This window comes from Loxodonta africana, chromosome 21 (genome assembly GCF_030014295.1).
Source record: "Loxodonta africana isolate mLoxAfr1 chromosome 21, mLoxAfr1.hap2, whole genome shotgun sequence".
NCBI classification, from domain to species: domain Eukaryota; kingdom Metazoa; phylum Chordata; class Mammalia; order Proboscidea; family Elephantidae; genus Loxodonta; species Loxodonta africana.
The window spans coordinates 50,078,841-50,106,280 of NC_087362.1; the positions used below are offsets into that span (position 1 = coordinate 50,078,841).

At 43.6% G+C, this 27,440-nt stretch overlaps 1 protein-coding gene across 10 annotated transcripts in view; it reads left to right on the forward strand.

The window, feature by feature from the left end:
* AGRP (agouti related neuropeptide) overlaps positions 1-27,440 on the forward strand; it is a 155,546-nt gene that overhangs the window by 115,209 nt on the left and 12,897 nt on the right. For 2 of the 10 annotated variants that reach the window (XR_010318876.1, XR_010318875.1), the window contains 2 exons: positions 11,149-11,322; positions 11,778-18,483. The gene's annotated coding sequence lies outside the window, so the exon portion shown is untranslated. Of the gene's footprint in view, positions 1-11,148; positions 11,323-11,777; positions 18,490-27,440 lie in introns of those variants that run through there. The other 8 variants (XR_010318874.1, XR_010318871.1, XR_010318870.1 and 5 more) reach the window with 7 other exon arrangements.

The window sequence follows — 27,440 nt, forward strand, 5'->3', positions numbered from 1 at the left end:
TCACCTACCCACATCAGGGGCCTGAGGTATGCTGACTCTACCCACTCCACTGAGCCACCCACGACAGGGGTCCAAGAATAAATGGTGACTCCCAGTCCTTATAGCCAACAGCATTGGGTGCCTATAGTTCAGCTGCAAAACCCACCTACCTATGCACTCTAGGGAACAGGGATACTCCTTCCACCCAGACACTCGCAGCAGTCAGCCCCTATCTTGATTAGCACATGACCCCCTGCTATAGTCAGACACCTGTGGCTCCTCCTAATACCCCTGCCTACCTAGGACTATAGGTGAGAGCCTGTACCACACACTCAGTGACCAATGACCTGGACACCTGAGCTGAATCCACACTAGAAAAGTAAATGGACTCCTGGGCTCACGTACCTAGTAACAGCTCTAGCCATGTGGAGACAGGGCGTGAGAGCTTCAAAGATGCCAATAATCAAACTAGCTCACATGACCAGCCTATTTGGGCACATTGAAAGAAAGCAAAATGAGATGCTAGGACACAGTAAGCAAACATAAAATAAATATAACTTACTGATGGATCAGAGACAACAGTCAATATCAAATCACATAGAGGCAGACCGTGATGGCTTCAGCAAGCCACCAAAACAAGGAACCAAGAAACCTTCTGGAGGAAGATAATTTCTTGGAATTATCCGAGGTAGAATTCAAAAGATTGATATACAGAATTCTTCAAGAGATCAGGAAGGAGATCAGGCAAAACACAGAGTAAGCCAAGGAACACAAGATAAAGTAATAGAGGAACTGAGCATGATTTTACGATAGCATAATGACAAATAATTAGTAAGATTGAAGATAAAGCACCTGACGCCAATTTATGTGACAGAAATCAGATTAGTGGTTGCCTGGGCAGGGGTGAAGGTTAGGGGCATTATATAAGAAAGATGCAGGAACACTACTGGAGGTGATAGATATGTTTATTATTGTGAATATGATGATGGTTTTACACATGTATACTTATGTCAATGGAGCCCTGGTGGTGAAGCGGTTGAGCGCTTGGCTGCTAACAGAAAGGTTGGTTGTTCGAACCTATCAGCCACTCTGCAGGAGAAAGATGTGGCAGTCTTTTCTGTAAAGATTACAGCCTTGGAAACCCTGTGGGGCAGTTCAAATCTGTCCTGTAGGGTAGCCATGAATTGGAATCGACTCAATGGCAACTATGTCACAATTCATGAAATTACACACTTTAAAAACATGCTGTTTGTTAAGCATGCTGTGTCATGCCAAAGGCTCAGAAAACCTCTTTTGTCTTTCACCAGAGAAGAGTGTGGTGGACTTATCCTTAATATAAGAAGAACCAACGGAGTCCTTGAACAATGGCATGAACCCGACCCTACTTACCTTACTCACTACCTTCGAGTCTATTCTGACTCGTAGTGACCCTATGGGACAAAAGAGAATGGCCCCACAGGGTTTCCATAGGGCTGTAATCTTTATGGGAGCAGTTTGCCACCTCTTTCACCCACAGTGCCACTGGTGGGTCTGAACCACTGACCTTTAGTTTAGCAGCCGAGCACTTTAACCACTGCACAACCAGGGCTAAAAAACCCCAAAATAACCAAACTCGTTGCTGTCTTGTAGATTTCAACTCACAGTGACGCTATAGGAGTCCTGATGTCACAGTAGTTAAGAGCTCTGCTGCTAACCAAAAAACTTGGCAGTTGGAATCCACCAGCCACTCTTTGGAAAGTCCATGGGGGTAGTTCTACTCTGTCCCTAGTCATACTCAAATAAGTGGCAGAGTCCTTGTCTTAGTTTGGGTTTCTGCTGGAGATGACCTTGAGGCAAACATTGCAGCACAGGTCATTTATTTTCTGGTCCAAGAAGCAAGAGTAGGGGAATGTAGAAGTGATACAGGGAGGGAAGGCAGCAATATAAAGTGTGTTATTGACAAAGTTTTCACTTTGGGTAACTGGATGTTAATCCCAAGATGGGGGTGGGAATTCTGGGAAACATCAGAACAAATGCCTCAGAGCTATTGAACCTGAGGGAGGAGGAAGCTGGGATAGACTTACACCAACTCTCCTTGGTGTAGGTTTGCTCAGGGGGCAACTTTGGGCCAACCTTGAGAGTGGGCACAGAAAGGCCCCGGGCATATCAGAGGCAGATACCAGCAGTGGGTAGCCCATCAGAGAGCCAAGAAGAGGTGAGGACCAGCACAAGGCCAGGGCCCAAGAGCCTCTACTCCAGGTATGCCTCTCACCACATTGGTTCCCAGAGTGTGGAGCCCAGACCAGCAGCATCAGCCTCACTTAGGATCTTGTTGGGGATGTTAGTTCTCAACTTTGCCTAGACAAATTGAATCATAAACTCTTGGGTTGGGACCCAGCTGCTTATGTTTTAACACACTTAACCCCTGGGAAACTCCAAATAGGTCCTTGGAAACCAGTAAGAAGACAGAGATTGTTTCCCCATACACGAAATTTTTATTGAGCCCCTACTGTGTGCCAGGGTCTAGTGCACATACTGAGGGGCTTACTAAGACCTTGAAATCAGAGGGTGCAGGGACCATGTGAGGGTTGGGGATGGAACAGAAAGATGTCAGTCTCTTGGGAATCCCGTGGTCTGTCCACTCCTCAGGGATGCTGACCAGGGAACGATGTGACCCTCCCAGTCCAGGAAGGCCCCTGTCTCCTTCTCTGTGAGCTGTGACAACACCTTCAGGACACCCTGGATGGACTCTGTCACCGTCAGTGGGGGCTGCAGAACACACAACCCCCGTGGCCCAGCTGAGTTCACCTGACCCAGACTACCTACAAGTGAACATGTGGGGCTGAACCAAAGTCAGGGAGGTGGCCAGAAGAAGCAGGACCCTCTATCTTCATGGTCAAAAAATGACACTCGTGTGAACACACACCCAAGGGATTCCCATGTAATCTATCTTCTCCCTCTCTAATCCACCACCTCTTCTGGAGCACACCCCTCTTACCCCAACCTCTCATTCTCTAGCACCCACTTCCTAAGATCCACTATTGCCCTTTTCCTGGCTGGTGGACTCCCAGGAACAGCCTAGACCTGTGCACTCAATTTTATAGCTAGGCAGCCATCTTGGGCAACACACCTAATGACAATATATGTCCCTTCTGCTGCCAGAAGCCTGAAAGAATGTTGCCAGGATATAGGCCTCATTTGACCTGACATCTCCGCTAGGCTGTCTTGAGAGTCCTGCTCTGTCGCCCTGTTCCCAGCTGCCAATGGGTCCATAACTTTGGAGGTCGGGGAAACCGACACTCACAATGTGCAAACTGGAAGAGCCCATGTCTGTGTGCACCCAGCCAGGGCTGATGGCTGCACACAGGATGCCTTCCTCAGCGTAGGCCAGAGCTTGGCACTGGGTCAGCATGTTCAGCGCAGCCTGGGAAAGGGATGAGTTGGAGGGGGTGTGGCAGAGTCAAGGAGGCCCCAATTCAGCCAAAGTCCCAGACACTGTCATGTTCCTAATCTTACTACAGCGGTAAGACACAATTTGCCCAAGCTCCCATTTCCGCAATTGTGTGATCGATCCTTCAGCACTCGACATGTTGATGATGGCGGCTCTTGCCCAGCTCAGTTTCTTCTGGGGGTGAGTGCAGGCAGCCTTTCTTAGCAGTGAGCCAATGCCTGCAAGAGGAGGCTTGGGGAGAGATGTGCAAGTAAGAAGGTTCAAGACATCAATATTTCATTCTTGACAAATCTAAACCTGACAGCAATCAGTCCAGTGGCTGCTGAGCTGATTCAGATTGATAGTGACCCCTACGTGTGTCAGAGTAGAACTGTGCTTCATAGGTTTTTTTAAAGGTCGATTTTTAAAATAAATAGATCACTAGGCCTTTCTCCTGAGGTGCCTCTGGATGGACTTGAACCTTTAACCTTTGGGTTAGCAGCTGACTCTTTGCACCATCAAGGGACTCCAAGCCTGACAACAAGCTTATCATATTTACATTCTATAGGAAGGCCTACATGATCTGACTTGGGACCAGGCATCAGGTCCATTGGAACCAGACTCCTTCTCCAACCTGGTCTATTAATTTCCCCTCCCCTATTCCAGGACCCTGAGATCACAGGAAGAGCATCAGCTGAAGGGCAGGATCCAATCTGGGCCAGCCAATGCGGGTAGGGGCTTACCTGGCCGAGAAGCAGGGGTCCCACAACGTTGGTCTGGTATAACAACTGCATGTTGGATGCGGTATCTGTGTCCAGTGATGAGAGTTTCACCAGCCCAGCATTGTTGACCAGCAGGGCTAGACCTCTGCCACTCAGGTGCTACCGCACCTGACACTCAGCTAGCTGGATGGATGTGGGGTCTGTGATGTCTTTGGGGAAAAGGCAGAGTTGGCATCAGATCCTTGCCCCGTCCACCCACCCTCATTCTCTAGGTTTCTGCTTCTAGGTTGATGGCCCATCCCTTTCCGCATCATAACACAGTAAACCTCCTACTGTTCATGGGCTAAAGTCTGAGGCTTTGTGTGTGGGAACTCTGTCTAAGGCGTCTGTCTTTTCACCATGCCATCCTCACAATCAGCTGAGCAGAGATTAGAGATTTTGACTAATGGATAGTGAGGTAAACACTCAGACATACAAGTAGTCACAGTAGGTACAGAAGGCCTCTCCAAAGAAAGGTCAGTTGGGTGGGTTTCGGAAGGGGTCTAGACCACACCCATGTGGAAGTCAGTTGAAAGGGGGATCCTGTGACAGATGTGAATCAGGGTAGGCACCCAGTTAGGGTAGGACGAGTTGGTGGGATAGAGAATCCTGGAAGCAGGGAGATAGATAGCCCATGGCTGGTTATGCCCTCACCAAGGCGAAGGATCCGCAGGTTTGGTTCCTGTTCTGCCAGATCTCGGAGGCTCTGGGGGAGAGGGTGTAAGGGTGACCCTGGGCCTCACAAACCTTTCCGCCACCTCACACTCATCTTGGCCCTGGAAGCCTCTTACCTGTGCTTGGGGCCCACTGGGGTTCCGGCCTGTGGCAAAAACCAGCTTGGGAGGCTGGGACAGTGCCAGCAGTAGCGGCACCAGCTACAGCCCAAGGCCATGGTTCGTGCCTGTCACCAAGGCACTGGAAAGACTGCTCTGGGACATGGCGCTGAAGCCTCTTCCATATCCTTCTGTCTATCTAGCTGCTCTTCAATCTGTAGATGTTTTGGATCCTTGTGGTTGTAACCTGATGGAAATGGGTCCTGCCCTGTGTGACCCCTTGGGTCAACTGAGAGATGCCAGGCCTGTGCGAAAGAGAAAGTGGACTTTATTGCAAGCCGGTCAAACAAGGAGCTTGGAGACTAAATCTCAAATCAAGCTCCCTGAGGTTGGGGATTTTAGGGCAGTTATACGGCTCGGGATAGGGAACTTATGTAAAATTCATGAAGTTTCTGGGAATAGGTGGGCAATTTCAGGAACTAATTAACATGTATGGGGTCCAGTGTGGGTGCGATAAGAGGGCTGGGGGGTATGACACTTGAAGTTTTTCTAAGGCAAGCTTTGCAGCTTATTGTTCATGACTGAATTTGGGGCCAGTGGGAACAGTTGATGAGTAGGGAAGCGGCCTTGAGCAGAGAAGCAGTAAAAACAACTTTGTGTTGTTACACAGAAATGTCTTCTCAGGAACTCACATGGGTGGGGGGGGCTGCTGGGAGGAGGGGGAACATTAACTCTGTCCGTTACATGCTGGAAAGGAAGTAGGCATCAACCCTTTTCTCCCATGTGACTCGGCCTCTCTGTACTGGAAATGGGGAAAATGTGTTCACAATCCAGGGACAATGTCCACAGAAAGGGGAGGAAGTGCAATTACGACATCTCTTTTTCTTCTGTCTGTGGGGAGAGATGGTGGTATACTCAGGAGAAATGGAACGTTCCAGGTCACTCAGGGGTGTGTTGGAGTGGGAGGGCCAAGTGAACACTTGTTGTGTAAGGTGGGGAGAATTGGGACCCTTTCCTTGGCAGGAGTAATCAGAACAAGTGGAAGGAGCAGCTCTGAGAGACAGAGACCAGCTGAACTCACAAGTTTCCTTGTAGGTATCTGTTTCCAGCTGTAGAGTATACTTTTATTTGCCAATGGTGAGTCCCTTGCCCACCTTGGTGTTGGATAGAGGACTATTGCACCAACTGCCCAGGAGGTGCCTGTATTGGCAGCTAGCAACTCACAGTCCCTGCCCCCCCCCCCACACACACCTTCTGTGTTATATTTCCTTTGGTTTAATGAGATTTACTTTGCTTGGGATATTATTCTCTCCTTCCCCATGGGCAGGTCAATGGGCAACTTATGTATCAGTTCAAAATTCTAGCCTCCTTGCCTGATGATGGGACCAACTATGGGTCTAATTCATATTCCAGATCCCATGCTGCTTGCTAAAGCTGGTGTCCAGATGAGAACAGGCCCTCGCTAATCTTCTTCCCCCAGTCTCTTCTGCTTCCCTCACTTCTTTTCTCCTGGGAGCCCTCCTGTCTTAGGCTGTGTTCTCTAGAGAAGCAAAACCAGTAAAGCATATAAATATAGAGATTTATATCAAGGAAATGGCTCAAGTGGTTGTAGAGGCTGGAACGTCCCAAGTCCGTGGGTAAGGATGGAGGTTTCTTCTGATTCACGTAGCCACAGGGGCTGGCCAACCCAAGATCGGCAGGTCGGAGAGCAGGGCTCTTGCTCACAGGCTGTGAAGATTGATGAATCCCAAGATCGGCAGGCAAGACTGCAGGTAAGCTGCTATCTCAAGTCCCAGTAACTGGAGGCCAGACAAACAGGAACTAGCTGCAGGATCCAGAGTGTGAAAAAGCCCACAAGCCTTGTCAGAATGTCCACTTACATTTGATGCAGACCACACACCAAAGGAAACTCCGTTTCAACTCTTTGGCTACTCATAGCATATTGCATCATGGAGGGGATCACATTATCTCAAATCTCATCATGGAAGTGATTGCTATGTCATATGACTGCCAAATCACTGAGAATCATGGCCCAGCCAAATTGACACACAACCTTAACCATCACATCTCCCCTGATAAAGCACCTACGTGATGCGGGATGTGGCAGGATCGGTTCTAGGAAGCAGACACCAAGGTTGGAATTCTGTATACCAGCTGGGTCTCTGGCTCCCTTTCTAAGCCAACACCTTGCACATTCTTTGAATGTTCCTGACAAGGTATGAGTCTCAAGTTTCCCAAGCTGCAAAAACTCTCCCAAATCCAAAAGACACTGAGGAACCCCTGGCTGCTCCATTGGAGGGCCCATGTCCATTTCTCCTGAATATACCATTCTCTCTGCCACCAGATGCAGGGAAAGGGGATATCTCTGCACCTCTTCCCCCTCTGTTGACATTGCCTTTGGACTGTGAACACATCATCCCCAGTTTCTAGTCCAATACCCTGATGACTGGTACCAACTGCTCCCTGGGCTGGAGTTGGCGCAACAGCTGCTGACACTGTCCCAGCTGCCAAAGCTGGTGTTTGCCACATATTGGAACCTGAAGGAACCCAAGCACAGGTAAGGGCTGCCAAGATCTGGCTGAATGTGAGCTGGATGAAGGTTTGTGAGGCCCAAGGTCACTCTTGTATCCTCTCCTGTAGAGAACAGAAACCAAACCTGTGGATCTTTACCTTGGTGAGGGCACAAGCAACCTTAGGCTATTTATCTCCCTGATTCCAGTATTTTCATGCCGCACATCCATTCAGATACTTGAGAGACAGGTGCAGAAATATCTGAATGGCACAGGTCTATCCCTGCTGGGCAACAAAGTGGGCTGATGATTCATCACTGGACATGAGATGCTGTTCAGCATGCAGGTGTCACACCAGGTCAAGGTTGTGGGGCCCCTTCCTCTCTGCCAGGTGACCCCCTAAACTCACTTGCTGGCCCAGAGTAGACCTTACCATTCAGCCGATGCTCTCCTGCATCCTAAGAGTCCTGGGTCAGGGGAAGGGGAGATTGCCCAGGTTGTGGAAGCAACCTGTTTCCAAGGCCACTGAAATGTTGGTGCCAAGCCAAGTCATCTAGACTTATCTGTAAAATGAGAATATGATGAGTTTTGTTGTCAGGTTTAGATTTATCAAGAATAAATGCAGAGGCCTTACCGTTACTTGCTTGCCCATTCCTCCCCTTCCCCCATCTCAGGTCTTTGGGTTGCAGCTGAGGAAGGCTCCCCAGACCCACTCACAAAGGAGGCTGAGCTCACAGTAGTCAAAACAGCCTGGTACTGGTACAACAACAGGCACATAGACCAATGGAACAGAATTGAGAACCCAGATATAAATCCATCCACGTATGAGCAGCTGATATTTGAGAAAGGACCAGTGTCAGTTAACTGGGGAAAAGATAGTCTTTTTAACAAATGGTGCTGGCATAACTGGATATCCATTTGCAAAAAAATGAAACAGGACCCATATCTCACACCATGCACAAAAACTAACTCCAAGTGGATCAAAGACCTAAACATAAAGACTAAAACGATAAAGATCACGGAAGAAAAAATAGGGACAACTCTAGGAGCCCTAATACAAGGCATAAACAGAATACAAAACATTACCAAAAATGATGAAGAGAAACCCGATAACTGGGAGCTCCTAAAAATCAAACACCTGTGCTCATCTAAAGACTTCACCAAAAGAGTAAAAAGACCACCTACAGACTGGGAAAGAATTTTCAGCTATGACATCTCCGACCAGCACGTGATCTCTAAAATCTGTATGATTCTGTCAAAACTCAACCACAAAAAGACAAACAACCCAATCAAGAAGTGGGCAAAGGATATGAACAAGCACTTCACTAAAGAAGATATTCAGGCAGCTAACAGATACATGAGAAAATGCTCTCGATCATTAGCCATTACAGAAATGCAAATTAAAACTACGATGAGATTCCATCTTACTCCAACAAGGCTGGCATTAATCCAAAAAACACAAAACAATAAATGTTGGAGAGGCTGCGGAGAGATTGGAACTCTTATACACTGCTGGTGGGAATGTAAAATGGTACAACCACTTGGAAATCTATCTGGCGTTATCTTAAACAGTTAGAAATAGAACTACCATACAACCCAGAAATCCCACTCCTCGGAATATACCCTAGAGAAATAAGAGCCTTCACACGAACAGATATATGCACACCCATGTTTATTGCAGCTCTGTTTACAATAGCAAAAAGCTGGAAGCAACCAAGGTGTCCATCAACGGATGAATGGTTAAATAAATTGTGGTATATTCACACAATGGAATACTACGCATCGATAAAGAACAGTGACGAATCTGTGAAACATTTCATAACATGGAGGAACCTGGAAGGCATTATGCTGAGCGAAATTAGTCAGAGGCAAAAGGACAAATATTGTATAAGACCACTATTATAAGATCTTGAGAAATAGTAAAAACTGAGAAGAACACATACTTTTGTGGTTACGAGGCGGGGAGGGAAGGAGGGAGGGAGAGGGTTTTTTATTGATTAATTAGTAGATAAGAACTGCTTTAGGTGAAGGGAAGGACAACACTCAATACATGGAAGGTCAGCTCAATTGGACCAAAAGCAAAGAAGTTTCCGGGATAAAATGAATGCTTCAAAGGTCAGCGGAGCAAGGGCGGGGGTTTGGGGACCATGGTTTAAGGGGACTTCTAAGTCAATTGGCAAAATAATTCTATTATGAAAACATTCTGCATCCCACTTTGAAATGTGGCGTCTGGGGTCTTAAATGCTAACAAGCGGCCATCTGAGATGCATCAATTGGTCTCAACCCACCTGGAGCAAAGGAGAATGAAGAACACCAAGGTCACACGACAACTAAGAGCCCAAGAGACAGAAAGCGCCACATGAACCAGAGACCTACATCATCCTGAAACCAGAAGAACTAGTTGGTGCCCGGCCACAATCGATGACTGCCCTGACAGGGAGCACAACAGAGAACCCCTGAGGGAGCAGGAGATCAGTGGGATGCAGACCCCAAATTCTCATAAAAAGACCATACTTAATGGTCTGACTGAGACTAGAGGAATCCCGGCGGCCATGGTCCGCAAACCTTCTGTTGGCACAGGACAGGAACCATCCCCGAAGACAATTCATCAGACATGAAAGGGACTGGACAGTGGGTGGGAGAGAGATGCTGATGAAGAGTGAGCTAATAATATCAGGTGGACACTTGAGACTGTGTTGGCATCTCCTGTCTGGAGGGGGGATGGGAGGATAGAGTGAGTTGGAAGCTGGCAAAATTGTCACGAAAGGAGAGACTGGAAGGGCTGACTCATTAGGGGGAGAGCAAGTGGGAGTACAGAGTAAGATGTATGTAAACTTATATGTGACAGACTGACTTGAATTGTAAACGTTCACTTGAAGCTCAATAAAAGTTAATAAAAAAAAAAGAGGCTGAGCTGATGGGTGCTTGTAATCTTCAACCTTTGCAGCACTGCTGGTTCAATCACAGGAATGCAGGGCTGGAATTACAGACATGGTATCTTACTGCTGTAGGTGCATGAAGTGGGAGTATCTAGGGCCTACTAGCCTCCGCCACAGCCATTTCCAGCACATCTCTTTCCCAGGCAGCCCTGAACATGCTGACCCAGTGCTGAGCTCTGGCCTATGCTGAAGAAGGCATCCTGTGTGTAGGCATCCACTCTGGTGTGTGCACATGGACATGGGCTCTTCCACTTTCCACCTTGTGTCAGTTTCCCAAATCCCAAAGCTATGGCTCAGGCTGGAGGCAGCTCAGTTGGGGTCTCAGTAGTGTCAGGGGGAAACGAAGGTCCAATGAGTCCTCTACCCTTGGACTCTATTCTTTCAGAGGTGCAAGCAATAAGAGGGACATATGTTGTCATTAGGTGAAGTTTTCTAAGATGGTTGCCTAGGGGGAAATTGAATGACTGAGTTCTGGGGTTCATGCTGCACATGGGATGCAGAAGTTCAGAAGAGAAGTAGCGGAACTGGGGAAAGAGGGCGCTGGAGGTGGTAGGCTATGTTCAGAGAGGAAGAGTGGTATCCAGTATAGGCGACAGTTGTATTGGGAGAGAGGCAGATCCTTTATGGAAATCTCTGGGGTAGCTGTTTGCATGTGAGTCCCCCTGTCCTATCCTGACCATGGATAGGTGGTAGGTGGTGGTGAGACACCTGAAAATATGGGTTCCAACTTGTTTTTCTTCTACCTGACTTGGTTCAACTTTGCAAATCTGATTTTAGGCAGCCTGGGACCAGGTGATCTCAGCCAGGCCACAGGGATCGTGAGTTCTGCAGCTCCCGCTGAAGGTGATATAGTCCATCTGGGGCATTTTGAGGTGATGGCTTGGATTACAGAGAAGGAGGCAGGGACCTGCTGATGCCTGATGATCATCCTTGAGGATCACACTCAACCCTGTGAGTCCTAAGAAACAAAACATATTTCTGTTCCATCCCCAACCCTGTCTACTGCATTTTCCACCTCCAGGTCTTCAGGAAGAACTTAAGCATGTCCACTAGACTCTGGCACACAGTGGGCACTCAATAAAGATATCATTGATGAAGGAATTGGCTCTGGCTTCTTACTAGTTGCCAAGGACAACACCTGTGTAGTGTCCCTTGGGATTGCGTGTCAAGCCTCTTGTTCCTCTGCCGCTGACACTCACAGTACCCTCTCCTCACTCACTGCTCTGCAAAATAATTCTATTATGCAGAGCCGTGATCTTGTTGGAAAGCCTTGGGCTTTGGACTTTTAAAATAAATTGGGTTAAATTAGGGATTCTCAAATTTCAGTGCACATCAGAATCACCTGCTGCACCTGTTAAAACTCAGGCAGCTGGAGTCACTGCATTTTTGTTTTCTTTGTTTTGCAGGGTTTGGAGCTGGTTCATTCTGGTGATCCCTTGCTGAGAATTTGCATTTTCACCCTAGATATAAGGTTTGAAAATGGAATGCTTCAACATTGATATCCTAAGCATTAGTGAGCTGAAATGGACTAGTATTGGCCATTATGCATTGGATAATCATATAGTCTACTATGCCGGAAACAACAACTTGAAGAGGAACGGTATTACATTCATTGTCAGAAAGAACATTTCAAGATCTATTCTGAAGTACAATGCTATCAATGATAGGATAATATGCATACACTCACAAGGAAGACCAGTTAACACGACTATTATTGAAATTTACACACCAACCACTGAGGCCAAAGATGAAGAACTGAAGATTTTTATCAGCTTCTGCAGTCTCAAATTGATCAAACATGCAATCAGGATGCATTGATAATTACTGGTGATTGGAATGTGAAAACTGGAGACAAAGAAGAAGGATTGGTAGTTGGAAAATAAGGCCTTGGTAATAGAAACAATGCCAGAGATTGAATGACAGAATTTTGCAAGACCGACTTCTCCTTTGCAAATACCTTTTTTTCCCCAACATATACGACGACTATACACATGGACCTCTCCAGATGGAATACGCAGGAATCAAATCGACTACATCTGTGGAAAGAGGCCATGGAAACGTTCAATATCATCAGTCAGAACAAGGCCAGGTGCCAACTGTGGAACAGACCATCAATTGCTCATATGCAAGTTCAAGTTGAAACTGAAGAAAATCAGAACAAGTCCATGAGAGCCAAAATATGACCTTGGGTATATCCCACCTGAATTTAGAGACCATCTCAAGAATAGATTTGATGCACTGAACGCTAATGACTGAAGACCAGGCGAGTTGTGGAATGACATCAAGGTCATTATACATGAAGAAAGCAAGAGGTCATTGGAAAGACAGGAAAGAAAAAAAAGACCAAGAAAGATGTCAGATGAGACTCTAAAACTTGCTCTCGAACATCAAGCAGCTAAAGCAAAAGGAAGAAATGATGAAATAAAAGAACTGAATAGGAGATTTCAAAGGGCAGCTTGAGAAGACAAAGTATTATAACGACATATGGAAAGAACTGGAGATAGAAAACCAAAAGAGAAGAACACGCTCGACGTTTTTCCAGCTGAAAGAACTGAAGAAAAAATTCAAGCCTCGAGTTGTCATAGTGAAGGATTCTATGGGGAAAATATTAAATGATGCAGGAGGCATCAAAAGAAGATGGAGGGAATACACAGAGTCATTATACCAAAAAGAATAGGTTGACATTGAACCATTTCAAGAGGTAGCATATGATCAGGAACCAATGGTACTGAAGGAAGAAGTCCAAGCTGCACTGAGGGCATTGGCAAAACACAAGGCTCCAGGAATTGACAGAATATCTATTGAGAAGTTTCAACAAATGGATGCAGCACTGGAAGTGCTCACTCGTCTATGCCAAAAAATTTGGAAGTCAGCGACCTGGCCAACTGTCTGGAAGAGATCTATATTTATGCCTAGTCTCAAGAAAGGTAATCAAACCAAATGTGGAAATTATCAAACAATATCATTTATATCACATGCAAGTAAAATTTTGCTGACGATCATTCAAAAGCAGATGCAGCAGTATATCAACAGGGAACTGCCAGAAATTCAGGCCGGATTCAGAAGAGGACATGGAACCAGGAATATCATTGCTGATGTCAGATGGATCCTTGCTGAAAGCAGATAATACCAGAAGGATGTATACCTATGTTTTATTGACTATGCAAAGGCATTCGAGTGTGTGGATCATAACAAATTATGGATAACATTATGAAGAATGGGAATTCCAGAACACTTTATTGTGCTCATGAGGAACCTTTACATAGATCAAGAGGCAGTTGTTCAGACAGAATAAGGGGATACTGAGTGGTTTAAAGTCAGGAAACAAGTGCATCATGGTTGTATCCTTTCACCATACCTATTCGATCTGTATGCTGAGCAAATAATCTGAGAAGCTGGACTATATGAAGAAGAACAGGGCATCAGGATTGGAGGAAGACTTATTAACAACCTGCCTTACACAGATAACACAACCTTTCTTGCTGAAAGTGAAGAGGACTTGAAGCACTTACTAATGAAGATCAAAGACCACAATCTACAGTATGGACTACACCGCAACACAAAGAAAACAAAAATCCTGACAACTGGACCAATAAGCTGGGCTGGCTAAGCTACATCATGATAAATGGAGAAAAGACTGAAGTTGTCAAGGATTTCATTTTACTTGGATCTACAATCAACACCCATGGAAGCAGCAGTCAAGAAATCAAAAAAGCATTGCACTGGGCAAGCCTACTGCAAAGGACCTCCTTAAAGTGTTGCAAAGCAAAGATGTCATCTTGAAGACTAAGGTGCGCCTGACCCAAGCCATGGTATTTTCAATCACATAATACGCATGTGAAAGCTGGGCAATGAATAAGATAGACCGAAGAAGAATTGACACCTTTGAATTGTGGTGTTGGTGAAGAATATTGAATATACCATGGACTGCCAAAAGGATGAACAAATCTGTTTTGGAAGAAGTACAACTAGAATGCTCCTTAGAAGCAAGGATGGCAAGACTGGGTCTTACATACTTTGGACATGTTGTCAGGAGGGATCAGTCCCTGGAGAAGGACATCATGCTTGATAAAGTACAGGGTCAGCGGAAAAGAGGAAGACCCTCAAGGAGATGGATTGACACAGTGGCTGCAACAGTGAGCTCAAGCATAACAATGATTTTAAGGGTGGTGCAAGACTGGGCAGTGTTTTGTTCTGTGGTACATAGAGGGTCACTATGAGTTGGAACTGACTCCATGGCACCTAACTACAACAACCCTAGGTATTCTGAATCAGAGTCTACATTTTAAAAAGATCACAAGAATCACCAAGTGTCTTAGTCATTTATTGCTGCTGTAATAGAAATACCACAAGCAGTTGGGTTTAACAAACAGAAGTTTATTCTCTCACAGTCTAGTAGGCTAGAAGACAAATTCAGGGCATCAGCTCCAGGGGAAGGCTTTCTCTCTCTGCTGGCTCTGGAGGAAGGTCCTTGACATTAATCTTCCCCTGGACTAGGAAGTTCTCCGTGCAGGAATAACAGGTCTGAAGGACACGCTTTGCTTGACGCTGCTTTCTTGGTAGTATGATGTGTTTCCCGCCACTCCCCCCGCCCCCCGCCCTCTGTTCGCTTCCCATTGCCACACCCTAGGGAAAGTCCCATTACATTGGATTAGGGATGTGACTTTAGTAAGGGTGTTACAATCCCACCCTAATCCTCTTTAGTATAAAATTAAAATCACAAAATAGAGGACAACCATACAATACTGGGAATCATGGCCTAACCAAATTGACACATATTTCTGGAAGACTCAAGTCAGTCCATGAGACCTGGGGATCTTGTGTTAAAATGTAGATTCTAACTGGATATATCTGGAATGAAATGCAAATTCTCAGCAGGAGGTTGAACTAGAACAGACTGGTTCCAAGCACTGTTTTTTATTAAGGTAAAGTACACAGAGCACAAAGTAAACATTAACCAATTTAAAGTGTATGATTTAGTGGCATTAAGTATATTTATAATGTTATGTGATCATCGCCTCTAGGGAACTTACACTCATTAAGGAGTCACCTCTATTCCCCACACCCCCTAGTCTGTGGCAATCATTACTCAGCTTCTGTCTCTATGGATTTGCCTATATAGGTTGTTTCATATAAATGGATTCATACAATATGTGACCTGTTGTGTCTGGTTTCTTTCACTTAGCTAAATGTTTTCGAGGTCCATTCACACTGTAGCATGCAAAGTACTTCGTTCCTTTTTATGGCTGACTAATATTCAATTGTATATGCAGTCATTCCTTGGTATCCATGGGGGCTTGATTCCAGGACCTGCTGCAGATACCAAAATCTCCAGACGCTCTAGTTCTTTATATAAAATGATGTGAGTCTTACACGTCACCTATGCACATCGTCCTGTATACTTTAAATCATCCCTAGATCACTTATAATACCTAAAACAATTTAAATACTATATAAATAGTTGCTATATTGTATTTTTTAGGGAATAACGACAAGAAGAAAAAGGGTGCACACAAGTAACGAAGGAGATGCGAGGCAAGCAATGCTCAAACAAATGATCTGAGGTTGGTTGATTCTAAGGATGCAGGTCCTGCGGATATGGAGGGCTGACTGTATATACCACAATTTTTGTCTCCATTAGCCCGTTGATAGACATTTGGGTTGTTTTTACCTTTTGGTTACTGTAAATAGTGCTGCTGTGAACATTCCTGTACAAGAATTTGTTTGAGTTCTTGTTTTAAATTTTTTTAATTCTATATCTAGAAATGGAATTGGTGAGTCATATTATAATTCTATGTTTAACTTTTTGAGGAACCACCAAACTGTTTTCCGTAGTGCCAGCAGTATTTTACATTCCCATCAGCAGTGCCGCAGGATTCTAATTTCTCTACATCCTTATCAATATTTGTTATATTATTCTTATTCTTTTTTTTTAATTATGGCCACCCTAACAATTATAATCCTGTGAAATGGTATCTCATTGTGTTCTTGGTTTGTATTTCTGTAATGACTAATGACAGTGAATGTCTTTTCATGTGCTTATTGGGCATTTGCATATCTTCTTTGGAGAAACGTCTATTCAAGTCCTTTGCCAGTTAATTCAAGTCCTTTGCCCGTTATTTAATTGAATTGTCTGTCTTTTTGTTGTAGAATTTGTAAGAGTCCTTTATGTATTCTGTGTACTAGACCTTTATCAAATATATGATTTTCAAATATTTTCTCCCATCTGTGAGTAAGTGGTAAGTGGCCTTTGCAATTCTCTTTCTAGATAGTGTCCTTTGATGTATAAAAATGTTTAATTTTGATGAAGCTGAGTTTCTCTATTTTTTTGAAGGTTTGTTGTAGCTTTATTTGTAATAACCTAAAATTACAAATAATTTTAATAAGAAATAAATAATAACAAATAGTTACAAATAACCCAAATAACCATCAACAGGTAACGGATAAACAAATTGTAGCATACTACTACTCAGCAATAAAAGGGAATAAATTTGATACACACAACAGCATGAAAAAACTCATAGACATTTAGAGAACACAATCTAGGTGCTGAGGGTGCCCACAGTTATAGGGTCAATCACGGTTTCTAGGTAATTTCATTGTATAATGCTAGAAAATATATAATATTTTTTAAATAGAAAATGCATGATGAGTTTTCTCTTTGTTATCTAGTACTACTACAACAGAAATATCACAAATGGATGGCTTTAGCAAACAGAAATTTAGTTTCTCACAACTTAGAAGGCTAGAAGTTCGAATTCAGGGTGCCAGCTCTAGGGGATGGTTTTCTCCCTCTGTTGGCTCTGGAGGGAGGTCCTTGTCTCCTTTCAACATCTGTGGGCCCAGCATTCCTTGAAAATCTCTGCATGTCTTGGCATCAATCTTCCCCTGGGTCTAGATGGTCTCAGCACAGCCTACTGGGGTCCAAAGGACACGCTCTGCTCCCAGCTCTTCCTTCTTGAGAGGTCCCTCTCCTTCTGCTCATTTCTCTCTCCTTTTGTTTCTTGTAAATCCTCGCAACTGGACCAATAAGGGACATCATGATAAATGAAAAGATTGGTGATGTCAAGGATTTCATTTTACTTGGTTCTGCATTCAATGCCTGTGGAAGCATCAGTCAAGAAATCAAATGATGCATTGCATTGGGCAAATCTGCTGCAAAAGACCTCTTTAAAGTGTTAAAAAGCAAAGATGTCACTTTGAGGACTCAGATGCACCTGACCCAAGCCACAGTATTTTCAATTGCCTCATATGCATGTGAAAGTTGAATAAGGAAGACCAAAGAAGAATTGATGCCTTTGGATTATGGTATGGGGGAAGAATATTGAATATACCATTTTTTTTTTTTTTTTTGCCAAAAAAATGAACAAATCTGTCTTGGAAGAAGTACGGCCAGAATGCAAGTTAGAAGCAAGGATGGTGAGAGTTCGTGTCATGTACTTTGGACATGTTTTTCAGAGGCTCAAGTCCCTGGTGAAGGACATCATACTAGGTAAAGTAGAGAGGGTCAGCAAAAAAGAGGAAGATGCTCAATGAGATGGATTGACACAGTGGCTGTAAAAATGGGCTCAAACATAACAACAATTGTGAGGATGGCGCAGAACCAGCAGTGTTTCATTCTGTTGTACATAGGGTTGCTATGAATGGGAACTGACTCGATAGCACCTAACAAAAGAAAAGCTATGACTTAAGCAAGGGTGTGACTTGAGTAAGGTCATGACTTAAGTAAGGCATTGAAACTCAAGATATACCCCACTCTAATCCCTTCTCATAGATCCCTTCTCATAGAGTTTTAGAATTTACAACACATAAAATGGAGGATAGTTACATAGTATCGCAAAATAGGGGATAATTAAATCAAATACAAATGGAGAATAATTATATACTACTGGGATCATGGCCTAGCCAAGTTGACACGTATTTTGGGGGGACACAATTCAATCTTGACAAGTTTATATGGATATTTGCAGTTTAAATAAAATATTACGTTCTTCCATATTTCTTTTACTTTTCATATGTGTACCTTTCTGTTTTGCAAAAACTTTTATGGCTAATGATATTAGTGTAATCACTTATTTAATTTATCTATCTATCTAATGATAAACAACACCAATGTTTTTACTGATAATGTTGTTATTGAAAATTTAAGTATTCTTTGCAGTTCTTTTTTTTTTTTTTTTTTTTAGGATAAACCACGCTAGAAATATACTGCCAAATAATTCTGTTTTAAATTCATTAGAAATAATTGTCTATCTATCTACCTACCTACATATCCATCCATCCATCCATCCGTCCGTCCGTCCGTCCATCCATCCCTCTCTCCATCCACCTACCTACCTACCTACCTATCCATTATCATTTTTTCCTTTTGGATAAAAGGAATCCTGTTCTACACACTGTTCTGCACCCAGATGCAAGTGTCTTAACATGGTTTACAAGGTCCAGTATGACCTGGCCCTAGCCCCATTTCTAGCTTTTTCTCGTGCCTCTGTTTCCAAAACTACTGTCTTTTTATTTCCTCAGATCAGCTCTGTGTGCTCTGTTCTAGGCTCCTGCTTGAATTTCACCCTGGACTTCTTTGTATGAGGACAATCCCACTCTAAGTCTCAGAGAAACTTCCCGGATGGCCACAGTGGGCTAGGCCCCCCTCTTATGCACACTCACACCTCCTGAATTTTCTTCCTTGTCACTTATCACAAATTTGATGAATTACTAAATGGCTGTAAGCTCTGTGGGGCCAGGGACCAAGATGCCTCACTGAGAACCTGAGGGATGCTCAATACGTATGTGTTGGATTACGAACAACCACATGCCTTGAGGCTATGGGAGATTGGATGCCCTATCAGCACCATGTCAGTCAGTTGTTCCAAAGTGCCCAAAGACACAGGCTCTAACTTGAGCTCTGCCTGGTTCCTTGCTATTTCTGTAGCCTTTCTCACTGTTTTTTTTTTCTCCCTGAGTTCCCACAAGAGCATAGAAGGCTATACAGTTTCATACCAAACCTGATAATTTTTCCCAGGATTCTGCCTTGCTTATTTCCTGGAATCTGCTTTCTGCCTCTCTTGGTTTATAAATCCAATGACTCATTTACCACCTAGGAGTCTCTTCTTCACTGGGAATGCTTGTGGGAAACATGAGGGTAGCAGGTGACAGTGTCTTTCATCCTTACCCCCTCTTGGCCCTGTCTTTTCTTATCAAAGCCCCAGAATTGTTGTTTCATGAGACACAGTGGGGTTGTTGGGCTTTCCTTTGACTTTGCCATTCCCCATTAAACCAGGGTCCATGCCCCTCCCGCCCAGGGACTCACCACAAAGTGATGGCAGAGCTTCCAAGCCCCCAACTCTGAATTCCATAAGGACACAAAACTGCCTTTGTTTCCTTGCTAAGTTTCCATGTAAGAACAACATATGGCTCTTCTAAGGAGCCCTGGTGATGCAACAGCTAAGCACTTGGCTGCTAACTGAAAGGTTGGTAGTTCAAATCCCCCCAGTGGATCCAAAGAAGAAAGACCTGGAGATCTGCTTCTGTAAAGACTATAGCCTAGAAAACCCTATGGGGCAATTCTACTCTGTCACATGGGGCCACTATGAATCGAAATCCAGTCAACAACACCTAACATGGCTCTTCTCGGAAATCTAGAAAAACTATAGGAATGTTTGTAATGCACTTTCAGATGCCAAGCCACCCAGAAATATATATGTCGTTAGGTGCCATCGAGTCTCCTCCGACTGACAGCAACACTATAAATGACAGAACGAAACACTGCCTGATCTTGTGCCATCCTTATGATTGTTGTTATGCTTGAGCCCATTGTTGCAACCACTGTGTTGAGGGTCTTCCGCTTTTTCACTGATCCTCCACTTTACCAAGCAACATGCCCTTCTGTATGGTCTGGTCCCTCCTGATAACTCGTCCAAAGTATGCGAGATGAAGTTTCATCATCCTCACTTCTAAGGAGCATTTTGGCTGTACTTCTTCCAAGGCAGATTCGTTCATTCTTTTGGCAGTCCATGGTATATTCAATATTCTTCACCAGCACCACAACTCAAAGGCGTCAATTCTTTTTTGGTCTTCCTTATTAATTGTCCAGCTTTCGCACGCTTATGAGGCGATTGAAAACACCATGACTTGGGTCAGGCGCACCTTAGTCCTCAAAGTGACATCTTTGCTTTTTAAAACTTTAAAAAGGTCTTTTGCAACAGATTTACCCAATGCAATGGGTCTTTTGATTTATGTATTAGTCATCTAGAACTGCCATAACAGAAATATGACAGGTGGATGGCTTTAACAAGGAGAAATTTATTTTCTCACAGTCTAGTAAGTTACAAGTCCAAATTCAGGGTATTGGCTCCAGGGGAAAGCTTTCTCTCTCTGTTGACTCTGGAGGAAGGTCCTAGTCTTCAATTTTCCCATGGTTGAGGAGCTTCTCAGGCACAGGGACGCTGGGTCCAAAGGACGTGCTCTGCTCCTGGTGGTGCTTTCTTGGTGGTATTGTTACCAATAGCCGATCTGACACAAAGGGTCCTTGTCTTTTCCCGAGTCAAGCAAAAGGAGTCAGCGGGGATCTAAGCGCATCTGGAATCCAAGACCGAACCAGCTGATATTCAACATGGAGTCCTCTCAACAGCCCTTGGCATCATTTATTATGGGATATAGTGCAAGTGCACTGATCTTTGGCACTACATCACCATCTTTGGAGGGCTAAGGAAGGTTAAACAGCGGTCACACTTGGTTCTTCTGCCCTTTCAGGAGCCTGTAAAGGGGGAAGGGACTAGAAAAACACTAAGAAGGAGAGAGTAATTCATGGGTTGTTTCAGCCTCATCTCCTGTTGGCAGGGTGTGGTTCTTGTTTATCCAACATCTAGCTGGTAATTTTTTAACAGCTCTTTTGTTCTCCCAGCACAGTTAACCCTATCTGTCTCAATACAAGGTCCCCAACTTTCTGCTTGCTTCCCTTTCTTTTTGTCTTTTCAGAGATAAAAGGTGGTACAGGCCACACCCCAGGGAAATTCCCTTTACCTTGGATCAGGGAGGTGACCCGATTAAAGGTGGTATTACAATCCCATCCTAATCCTCTCAACATAAAGTTACAATCACAAAATAGAGGACAACCACATAATACTGGGAATCTTGGCCTAACCAAGTTGATGCACATATTTTTGGGGGGAACATTATTCAATCCATGACATTCCACCCTTTGGCCCCCCCAAAATCATATCCTTGCAACATGCAAAACATATTCACCCCATTATATCATAGCAGAAGTGTTAACTTCAAGTCTAAAATCCAAAAACTCCTCTTCATCTGTGAAATCTAGAATACAAGTTATCTGCTTCCAAAGGTACAGTGGCAGAACAGGCACAAGCTAGACTTTTCCATTACAAATGGGAGAAACTGGAGGGAAAGAAGGGATAACAGGTACCAAGCAAGTCAGCAGAACACATTACATTAGCTTGCAAGGCTTTGAAAATTATCTTCTGTTCTCTGAGACCATTTCAACAATAGCCCTGCCCACCAGCCTCTAGGTATTGGCTACACTCTCCAGATGCTGAGTGGAGGCCCCTCGGCCCTGGGCTTCAGCTCTGCCTTCTAGGCGCACTGGGACAACAACTCTGCTCCCTCGGCTTTAGGCGCACAATTCTCCTAGTCCAGCTGAGTGGCAACTCCACCCTTCGAAACACCAGAGGCCATGGCTTCACCCTTTGAAATCCCTGAGGTCATGGCCATATCTTTTGAGACTGAGGCAGCTCGGCTTTTTGTGTTGTCTCTTCAGCTTCTGCTTCCTTGTTTCGTGGCCTCTTGGCTCCTTGGGTCTCATGCCTACATCTGCCCTGCTGGGGCAAGTGTTCCAAAGTTCTGTAGCTCCACTGATAAGTACCTGGAGGCACCCCACTGGGCCAGGAAGGCTCCTGTACACAGTCACTCAGTTCTCTGGCTCTGTGGGTCAGCAGGTCTAGCTCTATCGATAAGTGCCCGGAAGCACCACGCTCTACCAGGGAGCCTCTTGGATATAGGTACTCAGCTCTCTCATTTTCCGTGGGTCGGCTCCAGCACCATCTCATGCTGGTCTCCTGGTTCTGCTGCTGCTGGTTCTCTGCTGTTGCCGCTGCTCTGTCTCTGCAGGTTCTCTGCTGCGTTAGTCTTCTACCACTGTCGCAACTCTATCCATTCAGTTTCAAAACCGCTTGCACATTTTAGGTATCTGTTAGAGCAGCACCCCAATCTCGGTACCAAATTCTGTCTTAGTCATCTAGTGTTGCCATAACAGAACTATCACAAGTGAATGGCTTTAACAAGGAGAAATTTATTTTCTCACAGTCTGGTAGGTTACAAGTCCAAATTCAGGGCGTCGGCTCCAGGGGAAGGTCTTGTCCTCAATCTTTCCATGGTCGAGGGGCTTCTCAGGTGCAGCGACCCTGGGTCCAAAGGATACGCTGTGCTCCTGGTGCTGCTTTCTTGGTGGTATGAGGTCCCCAACTTTCTGCTTGCTTCCCTTTCCTTTTATCTCTTGAGAGATAAAAGGCATTGCAGGCCACAACCCAGGGAAACTCCCTTTACCTTGGATCAGGGAAGTGTCCTGAGTAAGGGTAGTATTACAGTCCCACCTTAAACCTCTCAACATAAAATTACAATCACAAAATGGAGGACAACCACATAATACTGGGAATCATGGCCTAACCAAGTTGATACACGTATTTTTTGGGTGGACATAATTCAATGCATGACAATTTATTTATTTTTATTATTTTATTTTATTTTATTGTGCTTTAAGTGAAAGTTTATAAATCAAGTCAGTCTCTCACACAAAAACTTATAATTGCTCTCTGCCCAATGAGACAGCCCGCTCCCTCCCTCCACTCTCTCTTTTCATGTCCATTTCGCTAGCTTCTAATTCCCTCTACCCTCTCCTCTCCCCTCCAGGGGGGAGATGCCAACGTAGTCTCAAGTGTCCACCTGACCCAAGAAGCTCACTCCTTACCATCATCCCTCTCCAACCCATTGTCCAGTCCAATCCCTGTCTGAAGAGTTTGCTTCGGGAATGGTTCCTGTCCTGGGCCAACAGAAGGTCTGGGGGCCATGAGCACCGAGGTCCTTCTAGTTTCAGTCAGACCATTAAGTTTGGTCTTTTTACAAGAATTTGGGGTCTGCACCCCACTGCTCTCCTGCTCCCTCAGGGGTTCTCTGTTGTGTTCCCTGTGAGGGCAGTCATCGGTTGTAGGCAGGCACCATCTAGTTCTTCTGGCCTCAGGGTGATATAGTCACTGGTTTATGTGGCCCTTTCTGTCTCTTGGGCTCATAATTACCTGTGTCCTTGATGTTCTTCATTCTCCTTTGATCCAGGGGATGAGTTGAGACCAATTGATACAACTTAGACGGCCACTTGCTAGCGTTTAAGACCCCAGACGCCTCTCTCCAAGGTGGGATGCAGAATGTTTTCTTAATAGATTTTATTATGCCAATTGACTTAGATGTCCCCTGAAACCATGGTCCCCAAACCCCCACCCCTTCTACACTGGCCTTCGAAGCATTCAGTTTATTCAGGAGACTTCTTTGCTTTTGGTTTAGTTCAGTTGTGCCGACCTCTCCTGTATTGTGTGTTGTCTTTCCCTTCACCTAAGAGTTCTCATCTACTGTCTAACTAGTGAAAACCCCTTTCCCTCCCTCCTTCCCTCCTCCCTCTCATAACCATCAAACAATATTTTCTTCTCTGTTTAAACTATTTCTCGAGTTCTATAATAGTGGTCTCATACAATATTTGTCCTTTTGCAACTGATTAATTTCACTCAGCGTAATGCCTTCTAGATTTCTTCATGTTATGAAATATTTCAAGGATTCGTCATTGTTCTTTATCGATGTGTAGTATTCCATTGTGTGAATATACCATAATTTATTTATCCATTTGTCTGTTGATTGGCACCTTGGTTGCTTCCATCTTTTTGCTATTGCAAACAGTGCTGCGATGAACATGGGTGTGCGTATATCTGCTCATGTAAAGGCTCTTATTTCTCTAGGACATATTCCAAGGAGTGGGATTTCTGGATCCCATGGTAGTTCTATTTCTACCTTTTTAAGGAAGCATCAAATCGATTTCCAGAGTGGTTGCACCATTTTACATCCCCACCAGCACCGTGTAAGTGTTCCAGTCTCTCCGCAGCCTCTCCAACATATATTGTTCTGTGCTTTTTGGATTAATGCCAGCGTTGTTGGAGTGAGATGAAATCTTATTGTGGTTTTGATTTGCATTTCTCTAATGGCTAATGATCGTGAGCATTTCCTCATGTATCTGTTAGCTACCTGAATGTTTTCTTTAGTGAAGTGTCTGTTCACATCTTTTGCCCATTTTTTAATTGGGTTATTTGTCTTTTTGTAGTTGAGTTTTTGCAGTATCATGTAGAGTTTAGAGATCAGGTGCTGATTAGAAATGTCATAGCTAAAAACTTTCTCCCAGTCTGTAGGTAATCTTTTTATTCTTTTGGTGAAGTCTTTGGATGAGCATAGGTGTTTGATTTTTAGGAGCTCCCCGTTATCTAGTTTTTCTTCTGCATTATTAGAAATGTTTTGTGTACTGTTTATGCCATGTATTAGGGCTCCTAGCATTGTCCCTATTTTTTCTTCCATGATCTTTATCGTTTTAGATGTTATATTTAGGTCTTTGATCCATTTTGATCTCATTTTTGTGCACGGAGTGAGGTATGGGTCTTGTTTCATTTTTTTGCAGATGGATATCCAGTTATGCCAGCACCATTTGTTAAAGAGGCTGTGTTTTCCCTATTTAACGGACTTTAGGCCTTTGTCAAATATCAGCTGCTCATATGTGGATGGATTTAAGTCTGGATTCTCAATTCTGTTCCATTGGTCTATGTATCTGTTGTTGTACCAGTACCGGGCTGTTTTGACTACTGTGGCGGTATAATAAGTTCTAAAATCAGGTAGAGTAAGGCCTCCCACTTTGTTCTTCTTTTTCAGCAATGCTTTACTTATTCCGGGCCTCTTTCCCTTCCATATGAAGTTGGTGATTTGTTTTTCCATCTCATTAAAGAATGTCGTTGGAATTTGGATCGGAATTGCATTAAATCTATAGATGGCTTCTGGTAGAATAGACATTTTTACAGGGTTGTCTTCCTATCCACGAGCAAGGTATATTTTTCCACTTATATAGGTGTCTTTTTGGCTTCCTGTGGAAGTGTTTTGTAGTTTTCTTTGTATAAGTCTTTTACATCTCTGGTAGGATTTATTCCTGAGTATTTTACCTTTTGGGGGCTACTGTAAATGGTATCGATTTGGTGATTTTCTCTTCAATGTTCTTTTTGTTCTTGTAGAGGAATCCAACTGATTTTTGTATGTTTATCTTGTATCGTGATACTCTGCTGAACTCTTCTATTAGTTTCAGTGGTTTTCTGGAGGATTCTTTAGGATTTTCTGTGTATAAGATCCTGTCATCTGCAAATAGAGATACTTTTACTTCTTCCTTGCCAATCTGGATGCCCTTTATTTCTTTATCTAGCCTAATTGCTCTAGCTAGGACCTCCAGCACAATGTTGAATAAGAGTGGTGATAAAGGGCATCCTTGTCTGGTTTCTGTTCTCAAGGGGAATGCTTTCAGACTCTCTCCATTTAGGATGATGTTGGCTATTGGCTTTGTATAAAAGCCCTTTATTATGTTCAGAAATTTTCTTTCTGTTCCTGTTTTGCTGAGAGTTTTTATCATGAATGGCTGTTGCACTTTGTCAAATGCCTTTTCTGCATCAATTGATAAAGTCCTGTGATTCTTGTCTTTTGTTTTATTTATATGATGGATTACAGCAATTGTTTGTCTAATGTTGAACCATCCCTGCCTACCTGGTATGAATCCCACTTGGTCATTGTGAATTACTTTTTTTTGATATGTTGTTGAATTCTGTTGGCTAGAATGTTGATGAGGATTTTTGCATCTAAGTTCATGAGGGATATAGGCCTGTAATTTTCTTTTTTTGTGGTGTCTTTACCTGGTTTTGGTATCAGGGATAGGCTGGCTTCATAGAATGAGTTTGGATATATCCTGTCTTTTTCTATGCTATGAAATACCTTTAGTAGTATTGGTGTTAACTCTTCTGTGAAAGTTTGGTAGAACTCTGCAGTGAAGCCGTCCGGGCCAGGGCTTTTTTTAGTTGGGAGTTTTTTGATTACATTTTCAATCTTTTCTGTTATGGGTTTATTTAGTTGTTCTACCTCTGTTTGTGTTAGTTTAGGTAGGTAGTGTGTTTCTAGGAATTCATCCATTTCTTCTAGGTTTTCAAATTTGTTAGAGTACAATTTTTTATAGCCATCTGATATGATTCGTTTAATTTCAGTTGTGTCTGTTGTAATATCACCCATTTCGTTTCTTATTCAGGTTATTTGCTTCCTCTCCTGTTTTTCTTTTGTCAGTTTGGCCGATGGTTTATCAATTTTGTTAAATTTTTCAAAGAACCAGCTTTTGGTCTTGTTAATTCTTTCAATTGTTTTTCTGTTTTCTATTTCATTTAATTCTGCTCTAGTTTTTTTTTATAATTTGCTTTCTTCTGGTGCCTGAGGGTTTCTTTTGTTGATCTCTTTCTATTTGTTCAGGTTGTGGGCATAATTCTTTGATTTTAGCCCTTTCTTCTTTTTGTAAGTGGCATTTGTTGGTATAAATTGGCCTCTGAGCAGTGTTTTTTTTGCTGTGTCCCAAAGGCTCTGATAGGAAGTGTTTTCATTCTCTTTGGATTCTATGAATTTCTTTATTCCATCCTTAATGTCTTCACTCCAGGCTTTTCTTAGCAGGGTATTGTTCCGTTTCCAAGTGTTTGATTTCTTTTCCCTGCACTTTCTGTTATTGATTTCTATTTTTATGGCCTTATGGTCAGAGAAGATGCTTTGTAATATTTCAATGTTTTGGATTCTACTAAGGCTTGCTTTATGACCTAACATGTGGTCTTTCTATTCTAGAGAATGTTCCATGTGCACTAGAAAAGAAAGTATACTTGGCTGCTGTTGGGTGGAGTGTTCTGTATATGTCTGTTAGGTCAAGTTGGTTGATTGTGGCATTTAGATCTTCCGTGTCTTTATTG